Below are 11,427 nucleotides of genomic sequence, written 5' to 3' on the forward strand. Positions count from 1 at the left end.
TTTTAGACGGAGTTTTGCTCTTGTTGCGCAGGCTGGCGTGTAATGGCACGATCTCAGCTCACTGCAACCTCTGCCTCCCGGGTTCAAGCAATTCTCCTGCCTCGGCCTCCCGAGTGGCTGGGATTACAGACATGCGCCACCGCCCGGCTCATTCTGTATTTTTAGTAAAGACAGGGTTTCTCCGTGTTGGTCAGGCTGGTCTCCACCTCCCGACCTTAGGTGATCCACCTGTTTCGACCTCCCAAAGTGCTGGGATTACAGGTGTTAGGGGCTGCGCCCAGACGCCCTGCTAATTTTTAGATTATTTATTTATTTTGAGACAGGATCTCACTCTGTCACCCAGGCTGGAGTGCAGTGGCACCATTATAGCTCACTGCAGCCTCAACCTCCAGGGCTCCAGGGATTCTCCTGCTTCAGCCTCCCAAGCAGCTGGGACTATAGGCGTGGGCCAGCCCATCAGACTAATTTTTTTTCCCCCAAGTCCTCACATCTCAGATGATCATCCAGCTAATTTTAAAAAGTTTTGTAGAGATGGGGGTCTTGCTATGTTGACCAGGCTGGTCTTGAACTCCTGGGCTCAAGCAGCTCTCCTACCTCAGCCTCCCAAAGTGTTAGGATTACAGGTGGGAGCCATCACACCACCCAGCCCGATTATAACATGTTAACTTTGGGCCAGGCACCGTGCTAAGTCTAAGTCTGTATATGTTCAAAGTAACCTTTGCAAATGGTCTATCCAGGTAGGTATTTATCATCCCTGTTTTACAGAGGACTCAATGGTAAATGATATGGCAGATGTGGTCAGTGCCCCAATGTCCCCTGGGCACTGGGAGGTGACCTCAGACCATTCCATGTGTGCTTGTGGCTCCCTGTATCTCTCTACAGGGCATGCTGTATGGCCCTTGGAGTGTTGGGAGTTAATGCTTCAAGAGGGATTCTTAGCTGGCAGGCGAGGGATGGGAGTTGTATGAAAACCCCAGGGTGCTTGCTCCTTGATGAGACAATTTTATTTTTAATTGTGGTTAAAAAAAAAACACACACATAGCATAAAATTTACCATCTGAACTGTTTACAAGTGTATAGTACAGTGGTATTAACTGTTTGCACCTTGTTGTGTAATAGAATTTTTCATCTTGCAAAACTGAAACTCTGTACTCATTAAACAACTCCCCATTCCCTCTCTCCGCAGGCCCTGGCAACCACATTCTACTTTCTGTCTGTGAAATTGACACTTTAGGTACCTTGTATGCAGTATGTGTCCTTCTGTGACTGGCTTATTTCACTGAGCATAATGTCCTCAAGATGCATCCATGTTGTAACGTGTGTCTGAATTTCCCCATTTAAAAAAAAAAATTGAGGTGGAGTCTCTCTCTGTTGCCCAGTATGGAGTGCAGTGGCACCATCTTGGCTCACTGCAACCTCAGCCTCCCAGGTTCAAGTGATTCTCCTGCCCTAGCATCCCAAACAGCTGGGATTATAGGCGTCTGCCACCACACCTGGCTACTTTTTTTTTTTTTTGTATTTTTAGTAGAGATGGGGTTTCACCATGTTAGCCAGGCTGATCTCGAACTCTTGACCTTAGCTGATGCACCTGCCTCAGCCTCCCTAAGTGTTGGGATTATAGGCATGAGCCACTGCGCCCAATTTCCTTCTTTTTAAGTCTGAAAAATATTCCATTGTATGTATATACTACATTTTCTTTAATCATCTGTTGATGGATATATTTTTTAATTTTTAATTTTTGTGGGTACATAGTAGGTGTGTATATTTATGGGGTACATGAGATATTTTGATGCTAGCATACAATGCATAATGATCACATCAGGGTAAATGGGGTATCCATCACCTGAAGCATTTATTTATTTTTTTTTTTTTTTGAGATGGAGTCTCGCTCTGTCACCTGGGCTGGAGTGCTGTGGCACGATCTCAGCTCACTGCAACCTCCACCTCCCAGGTTCAAGCGATTATCCTGCTTCAGCCCCCCAAGTAGCTGGGATTACAGTCATGCACCACCACGCCTGGCTACTTTTTTTTCTTTTTCTTTTATTTTTATTTTTTGTATTTTTAGTAGAGATGGGGTTTTACTATGTTGACCAGGCTGGTCTTGAACACCTGACTTCATGATCCACCCACCTCAGCCTCCCAAAGTGCTGGGATTACAGGCGTGAGCAGAACAGAGCTGCAACAAACATGGAAGTGCAGATATCTTTCATTATACTGATTTCCTTTTTGGGGGGTATATTTTTAGCAGTGGAATTGCTGGATCATATGGTAGTTCTATTTTTAGTTTTTTGAGGAACCTCCAAACTGTTCTCCCTAGTGGCTGTACTAATTTATATTCCCACCAACAGTGTACAAATGTTCCCTTTTCTCCACACCCTTACAGCATTTGTTGTTGCCTGTATTTTGGATAAAAGCCATTTTAACTTGGGTGAGATGACATCTCATTGTAGTTTTGATTTGCATCTCTCTGATGATCAGTAATGTTGAGAACCTTTTCATATGCCTGTTTGACATCTGAATGTTTTCTTTCAAGAAATGCCTATTCAGATCTTTTGCCCATTTTTGGTTGGATTATTAGGTTTTTTTCTATAGACTGGTTTGAGTTCCTTATATGTTCTGGCTATGAATTCCTTGTCAGATGAATAGTTTCCAGATATTTTCTCCCATTCTGTGGGTTGTTTCTTTGCTTTGTTGATTGTTTCCTTTGCTTTGCAGAAGCTTTTTAACTTAATATGATTTGTCCATGTTTGCTTTAGTTGTCTGTGCTTGTGGGGTGTTACTCAAGAAATCTTTGCCCAGTCCAATGTCCTGGAGAGTTTTTTCCCAATGTTTTCTTTTAATAGTGTCATAGTTTCAGGTCTTAGATTTAAGTCTTTAATATGTTTTGATTTGATTGTTGTATATGGCAAGAGATAGGGGTCTAGTTTCATTCTGCATATGGATATCCAGTTTTCCCAGCACCATTTATTGAAGAGACTATCCTTTCCTCAATGTATGTTCTTGGTACCTTTGTGAAAAATGAGTTCACTGTAGATGTATGGTTTTGTCCTGGATTCTCCATTGTTCTCCATTGGTCTGTGTGTCAGTTTTTATGCCAGTGCTGTGCTGTTTTAGTTACTATAGCTCTGTAATATAACTGGAAGTCAGGTTATGTAATTCTTCCAGTTTTGTTCTTTTTGCTCAGGATATCTTTGGCTACTCTGGGTCTTTGTGGCTCCATATAAATTTTAGGATTTTTTTTTTCTATTTCTGTGAAGAATGGCATTGGTATTTTGATAGGGATTGTATTGAATCTGTAGATTGCTTGGGATAGTATGAACATTTTAACAATATTGGTTATTTCAATTCATGAACATGTAATATCTTTTCATTTTTTGGTGTCTTCAATTTCTTTCATTAAGATTTTATAGTTTTCATTGTAGAGATCTTTCACTCCTTAGGTTAAGTTATTTCCTAGGTATTTTATTTCATTGGTAACTATTATAAATGGAATTACTTTCTGGATTTCTTTTACAGATTGTTTGCTGTTGGCATGTAGAAATGCTACTGATTTTTGTATGTTGATTTTGTATCCTACAACTTTGCTGAATTTATCAATTCTAATAGTTTTTGTTGATTGATATTTTTTGTTTGTTTGTTTCTTGTTTTTTGTATGAGACGAAGTTTTGCTCTTGTTGCCCAGGCTGGAGTGCAATGGTACCATCTCGGCTCACTGCAACCTCTGCCTCCCAGGCTCAAGCAATTGTCTTGCCTCAGCCTCTCGAGCAGGTGGGATTACAGGCACCCGCCACCATGCCCAGCCAATTCTTTGTATTTTTAGTAGAGACTGGGTTTCACCATGTTGGCCAGGCTGGTCTTCAACTCCTGACCTCAGGTGGGCCACCCGCCTTGGCCTCTCAAAGTGCTGGGATTACAGGCGTGAGCTACCACGCCTGGTTGATATTTATTTGTTTTAACATTTAATTATTATTATTTTTAAAATAGAGATGGGGTCTTAGTGTATTGCCCCAGCTGGTCTCCAATTCCTGAGCTAGAGTGATCCTCTGGCCTTGGCCTCTCAAAGTGCTGGGATTACAGGTGTGAGCCACCACACCTGATCTGTTGATGAATATTTAGTTTGCTTCCACCTTGTGACTATTGTGAATAATGCTGCAGTGAACATACGTATGGGAATATCTCTTCAAAATCCTATTTTTAATTCTTTTAGATATATACCTAGAAATGGGATTGCTGGATCATACAGTAGTTTTAGTTTCAATTGATCCCCTACCTGTGTTTCCTGGAATCACCACCCAAATAAACTATATGCACCAAGCCTTGGTCTCAGTATGTGCTTCTGGCAGGAACCTAAGGTTAAGCCTGTCACTTGCTTCAGGTTACTCAGTCAATAAATGGCTCTTCTGAATATCTATTGCTATAAAATGAACTGCCCCCAATCCAGTGGCTTAAAACAACACTTTGCAGTTACTTCTGCGAATTGACTGGGCTTAGCTGGGCAGCTTTCACTTGGGGTCTGCCATGGCTGCAGTCAGGTGTTGGCTGGGGCTGGAGGGTCTGAAGGCTTATCTGGGCTGGAGGCCCACAATGGCTCACTTGCACACTGGCCATTGATGGCAGGAAGCTCAACTGAGGCAGTCAGCCAGAGCTTCTGAAAGGGGTCTCTTCATGTGGTGAGGGCTTCCTCCCAACATGGTGACTGAGTTCTGAGCGAAAAGTCTCAAGAACAAACATTCCAAGAGACAGGAACAGGAAACTCTTAAGGGCCTTGCCTTTAAATGGCAGTGTGACTTCTGCCATATGCATTTTAGAGCAGGGTGAAGAAATGGACCCCCTGGTGAGGGTGGGGCAAGGCCTTGCTGCAGAAGAACATGTGGGAAGGGAGAGATTTTTGTGGCCATCTTTGGAAAACACAGTTGGCCATGGTAACAGGGCCAGTATTCAGACCCAGGCAGTCTGACTTGAGAAGCTGATTGCAACCTCTATGCTGCCTCCATTTAAGAACACATTCTGAGAATTCTTGACCTTTCTAAGGGGCTGGAGAGCCAGCAATAATGGCAAACCTAAGAAATGCTATTTTTGTTTATTATGACCTCTTTTTAATGTCCAGACTGATGTGGCCTGGTGAATTACAGGTCTCAAGCAGATTCCAAAATGTAGAGACAGTAACCTTGATGTTGACTTTTGGAAAATTATAGAGCAGAGCATGACATAACTCATTTGTGAACTGCAGGGGAAAAAATGCAGTGATGGTGAGGTGGGAGAGTTTGGTGGGGATGAGCTCTGCCCAGCTGTGGTGGGTGACATAATGGCTCCCTAGAGATATCAAGTCCTAGCCCTTGGAGCCTATAAATGTTACCCTGTAAGAAAAATGGGTTTTTGCAGAAGCGAATAAGAATCTTGAGATGAGAGATGATCCTGGACTGTCCAGTGGGCCCTAAATGCCATCACAAGTGTCTGTATAAGACAGAGGTAGACTTGACTCACACTCAGAGAAGAAAGCCATGTGAAGACAGAGCAGAGAAGGATTTGAAGACTCTGGATGTGAGAATTAAAGTGATGTGGCCATAAGCCAAGGAATGCTGTATCTCCCACGAGCTGGAAAAGGCAAGGAACAGTTTCTCTCCTAAAGCTTCCAGAGGGAGCACAGCCCCGCTGATGGATTGATTTCAGTTTGGTGGCACTGGTTTCAGACTTCTGGTCTCTAGGACTGTGAGATAATAAATTTCTGTTGTTTTAAGACCAAAAGTTCATGATAATTATAGCAACCACAGGAAACGAATACACAAACCAACTTTCTTTTTAGACAGTACTGGAGAATGGGGTAAATAAATTTGTGTCCAGCCAGCATTTTATGTTACTGTTTTGGGTTTTTTTTTTGTGTGAGACAGGGTCTTGCTATGTTGCTTATGCTGATCTCGAACACCCGGGCCCCAGTGATCCTCCAATCTCAGCCTCCTGAGTAGCTGGGACTACAGGCGTAGGCCACCACCCCTGGCCAGCATTTTAATAAAGGATTGACAGACTCACTGGTAATGATGGTGTTTTTTGGCGGGATTTATGGCAGGTTGCACAACTATCTGCAAAGTGTTTGCCATCAAGGAGTCTGTTGCCCTGGTGGTCATAGAGTCTATAGAGGAGTACCTAAGGGCTCTGTGGTGAGCTCTGCCCTGGCCAATCAATGTTCAGTCCACTTTCTGGATGAAGATGGCAAGAAAGTGAAGCATCAGATGTGCAGGTGACACACGTTGGAGGGAACAGTGAAAGTGACAGCCAAATGGAGATGAAAGTGATTTTGATAAGTTGGAACTTTGGAGTAAAGCCAAGATGAATTGATATCAGAGAAAGTTAGGTTTTAAAGAGAAATCTGGTGCCCAAGCATAGAACCAGTTGAGGACGTCTGGGCAGTATGTGTGAAAAGAAGCTCGGTGTTTCAGTCGTCACCAGCATGGTGCTGTTTTTGTAAGAGGAACATAATTTGGGGCACTGTGGGAAGATAGTGTCCAGTTCATAGAAGCAGATGATCCCGGGGTGATCATGGCTGGTTGAAGCATACTGAACTACTTTGCCTCATTTTTAATACTCCTCCCCTTTTTGAAAATGTGTAGCAGGACAATATGGAATCAGGAAACCTAGCGTTCTGACTCTGTCATTGTCTGCCCCTCCGTGTTCATTCTCTGACCTCCTCTATTCTGACCCCAGGAGGCTGACCTCTCTGGACATTATCACCCAGAATATTAGCTAGCTAATGCTGTGGAACACATTATCCTGTGGAACAAAACATAGTGGCCTAAAGCAACAATAATCATTTAATGTCTCACACTTTCTGTGGGTTGGGAATCCAGGAGTGGCTTCTGACTCATGAGGTTGGCATCAAGATGCAGCTGGGTTTGTAGTCACCTGAAGGCGTGACTGAGGCTGGAGATGGCTCCCCACCACGGATGATGAGTTCGTGTGGCTGTTGGCAGGAGGCCTCAGTTTTTCACCTTCTGGACCCCTGCACAGGGCTGCTTGAGTGTCCTCACAACATGGCAGCTGACTCTCCCCATAGTGAGTGATTCAAGAGAGAGCAAGATGGAAGCCACGATATCTATTATGACCTGGTCACAGTCTGTCATTTCCACAACTGATAACACAGGTCTGCCCTATTTAATGTGGGAGGGGACTACATGAGGGCAGGATTGCCAGGAGGTAGGGTGCATCTGGAAGGCTGGCTGCCACAGGAACAGTGGCAGGGGGTGTGCTGTGGCCAGAAGAAAATCAGGACAGACCAGAGCTGGAGGGTGTGATCTGCCCCAACTCAGGTTGGCCAAGTTCAAGCCCCAGTTCCGGGATGGAAAGCTCCATGCCTTGGCCCTGCCAGTGGGACTTCTGCATGTGCTGGGAGAGAAGAAGGGTTTCCTTTGAGCCCTGCCAGGATCGCGTTACAGTCTCCACAGAGCAAGACTTCAGGGTCAGGGTGGTGCATTATGAAGACAGGGGCTGTGGAGCCTCCAGCAGGAGACAATGGCTTCCATTGAGGAAATATGACATAACGAGGCCACGAGTCCGCAGCCAGCACTCAAGAAACAATAACCATTTCAAGAGGGCACAGGAGGTGTTACAGAGAGGTGCGGCGACACACCCTACGCACCGTGGTCACAGAGATGGTGCTAAGAGAGAAAGTTTGCTGGGATTTGTCTGAAAAGGTCAGTTATTAAAAACAGCTTCTGGCTGGGCGCGGTGGCTCACGCCTATAATCCCAACACCTTGGGAGGCTGAGGCAGGCGGATCACTTGCGGTCAGGAGTTGAAGACCACCCTGGCCAACATGGTGAAACCCTGTTTCTAATAAAAATACAAAAATTAGCTGGGTGCAGTGGCATGTGCCTGTAATCCCAGCTACCCAGGAGGCTGAGGCAGGAGAATCGCCTGAGCCCGGGAGGCAGAGGTTGCAGTGAGCCAAGATCATACCACCGCACTCCAGCCTGGGTGACAGGGCAAGACTCTGTCTCTAAATAAATAAATAAACATAACAGCTTCTTAAAAACACAACGTCTTCTGACCTCCATGCACTTTGTTATTGCTCAGGCCAGGGTGGTGCTTTCCTGATCCCTTTTCTGAGTTTATAAAGGCACCATTACTGCTTAGCATCAGGTGAGAAGAGAGGGGTACATTAGGAATTAGAAGAAGGTTTGAGCATGACTTGTTTGAAACAGTCGCGTGGACCTCTGTCGGTTTCCCTGATGTCCATCTTTGAGATCTTGTGTCGAGCAGGGAGCTGGCTGACATCCGTCCCAGGAGCAGAGAGCGCTATGTGTGGGTCCAGCCATTTGTCTGCTGGCAGGGGACTGGGGGTGGGCTTGGGCCTTGCCGTAGAGCACAGTCCCACCCCCCAATCACTGTGCCTTGGGGCTGGCCTTCTAGGTGTCATATCTGGAATTATTATCAGTGAAGCACTACTCTGCCACGATGTCTCACAGCCAGGACGCGGAGAGCACAGAAAAATCTCCAAAGAAGGACCTCCCTTGGAAGATGCTTGCCAACTATCAGGTCCCCTAAGACAGAAGGCACATGTGGGTAGACCTGGGTGTTCCTGATGGGAGTGCCCAGAAAGAACCTGTCGTGGAAAGAAGGACCCTGCTGATCCAGGGCTTAGAGATCACAATTCCATGTGGAAGGCCCTCTGGAATATTTGTGAGGGCCGTTGGGGAGGACAGGCTGGAATTTCCACCTGAGCGTAGCCACTTACAGATGGTGTGACCTTTGTGAGTTAATGTGTGTCTTCGTGGAATGCCTGGCTAGCATTCTGTGGCCCTCCAGTGCCTTTTCCCCCTTCCAGCAGCCCTCCGATTTTCTTTTAGGGAACTACCTATCCTCTCCCTGACTTGGATGTCATCTAGGAGGTTGCTGGAGGGGATGTCTGTGGATGTATGTGGGAGAGGCAATGGACTCAAAGCCAACACAAGCTTGCTCCATACCTTTATTTACTTGAATGTCTGGGGTCTGGAACAGCTCTGAGTGAGTAGAATTTCCTACAAGTGAAATAATATTTTAATTACAGGGGGATGTTTGCTTTTTAAGGGGAAGTAGGTGAAAATATTTATAAAACAACAAAAAATCATTTAGTTGTGCGTGTAATTGCTCCCCAATTTCTGCACTAAATTCCTACTTTCTAATTGGGTTGTTGACTCTCAAGGCATCTGCACTGGGTGTGCCTTCGGTTTGCTTCTCCTCCCAGCTCCCCGCCCAGCCTTGCCTGCTCCCTGTCTGCTCTGTGTTCTGGGATCCAGGGCTCTGGAGCCTGGAGCATTGGACTCCCATAACGTCTAGTTTCCAGCTGGGTTCACTCCATGGGGTAATGTGTGGAAGACAGGAGGGGAGGGAGTCTGGGTATCCACCTCCCCAGCCCTTCCTTTCGGATTCCCTGTGGGTCGAGTACCTCCTCTTCCTAAAGGCCCCGGCTTCTGTCCAGGGAGCTCTCATTGCCACTACCCTCTTGGCTTCCTGTAATTACTTCTTCACTTTTAGGAATCGTCCCCTTATGTTGCTGGCCACAGGATTCTGAATTAGCCTGTACTGATTTCCTAAATCCTATCTGCACCTTTGTAAATAGTCTCTTTATTAAACTCCCTCAAACTGCCCGGTCTGAGTGTGCCATCTTCTTCCTCAGGGACCCTGGAAGACGTGATATTCAAAGTTTGATTTTGTACAATATTTTTAAAAGCTTCGCGGTGTTCTCTTTCTCTTTTGAAGGCCTTAGGAAAGATTTAGGATCTGTGTGTTCAATTGAATTGCTATTGTTTGAACTTTAAAAACCAGAGCTGACCTTTGGAGAAGAGGAGAAGGGTAGCTTTGTGTCTTTCTTCAGTGCAAGACTCAACTGAGTTTGAAAAGTCACGGCTGCTGGACCAAATTGAAGATGGTTTCATTCCCAAGGGGCATAGCTCCGGAAAGCTCAGAGTAAGTTACAACAGGACTGGAGAGAGACGGCGCCATGTCTGCTGCTGTTTTCACTACTGTGAGCCTCACATGAAAGCCAGACCAAGTGTTGGGGGCTGGAGGAAAGAAATCAGGACAGTAGGATGGCAAGTTCCCTGTTTTCAAGGGGGTCTTGGGATAGGGTTTTGAAGAGGGTAATGCATTCCAGAATCCACTGATAAGTTACTAAGAAAAGACACAAGTCAATAAGATAAATATTGGTAGAACATCCAGTGAATGTTTCATGGCTGCTTACCAGGACGCCATCATCCCTCAGTGTAGAAGGTATTTAGGGATGGGAAGAGGTTCCTGAGGATGAGTGGATAGAAGTGGGTTGCAGTACGGTATGCAAGTATGAGCTCACCTTTGTGGAAGGAGGAATGGAATCTGTATCTATTTAGAGCATGTAAACTCATGAGCTAGAGGGGAGCCGTATGCCTCACATGTGAAGTATAGCAGAGAGCAGGGACAAGGGAGAGAAGCAGACACCTAGAGACAAAGAGAACCAGCCTTGAGAACCTGCATGGAGTCCGTTGTTCTTATCGGGGTCCCACAGCCCTTCGGTAAATCCCTCTTTGTCTCCTGGGCTGGCCTGAAGCAGGGTCAGTTATTTGCCACATTGAGAATTCTGAGACATTTAGCACTGCCGTGATCACGCCCATTTTCCAGACGCAGAAACTAAGGCTGAGAGAAGCCACACAACTTGGAAGTAAATGGTGAAGTTGAGATTCAAACCCAGGTCATCTGAGCTAAATACTGCTGTTTGCCATGTTGCTGGAGCCGGGTGCTTCCAGGAGTTACTTGGAGGTGACTCTGAGGCACCTGACTCCGTCAGGGCATCAGTGGAAAACAGCGGTACCTCAAGGGATTTCAAAAGAGATTTTCTTAAGGGAGGGTCTGCTCCCGGTCTGAGTTTAGGGAACCAAGGGATGTTGAGGCGTGCAAGCACTAGCAGCAGTGGGGAGCTGTTACGCCCTCCAGTGGAAGGCCATGAAGTGTTTCCAGCTGCTGGGGAGAAGGGCAGCATAGAGGAGGGCCACCGACTGGAGCCCCTACCAGAACCATGGGGAGGGAGGGAGAGAAGAATGTGGGGGATAAATACTCCACACTTTGCCTCCCCACTGCCCCCCAAAACCCCCATCTCCTGCCACTGTTGGCTATTGGCTGGATCAACCAGGAAGTGGAGGACCAGGGAGCCCAGGCGGTGCGGTCCCTAGGGCTCAGCCTTCCAGGGGGCAGGGCTAGGCAGGGAATGTTCGGGAAGCAGATGGAAATACCCTAACCAGCACACCACTCCCCCTGCGGAGTCCAGCTGAGTCCTAAATGCCTTTGTGAGCAGGACTCAGGGGAGCCAGGTGTGGATAAAGGGACTTCCTGGAGAAGCAGCTGAGTGGAGAGAGGGAGGGGAGACATCCTCGTGGCTTGTCCCCTGGAGGTGGTGTCCCTCTATGCCACTCACCCCTCCCCCCAC

The sequence above is a fragment of the Papio anubis genome, chromosome 16 (genome assembly GCF_008728515.1).
Source record: "Papio anubis isolate 15944 chromosome 16, Panubis1.0, whole genome shotgun sequence".
Classification (NCBI taxonomy): domain Eukaryota; kingdom Metazoa; phylum Chordata; class Mammalia; order Primates; family Cercopithecidae; genus Papio; species Papio anubis.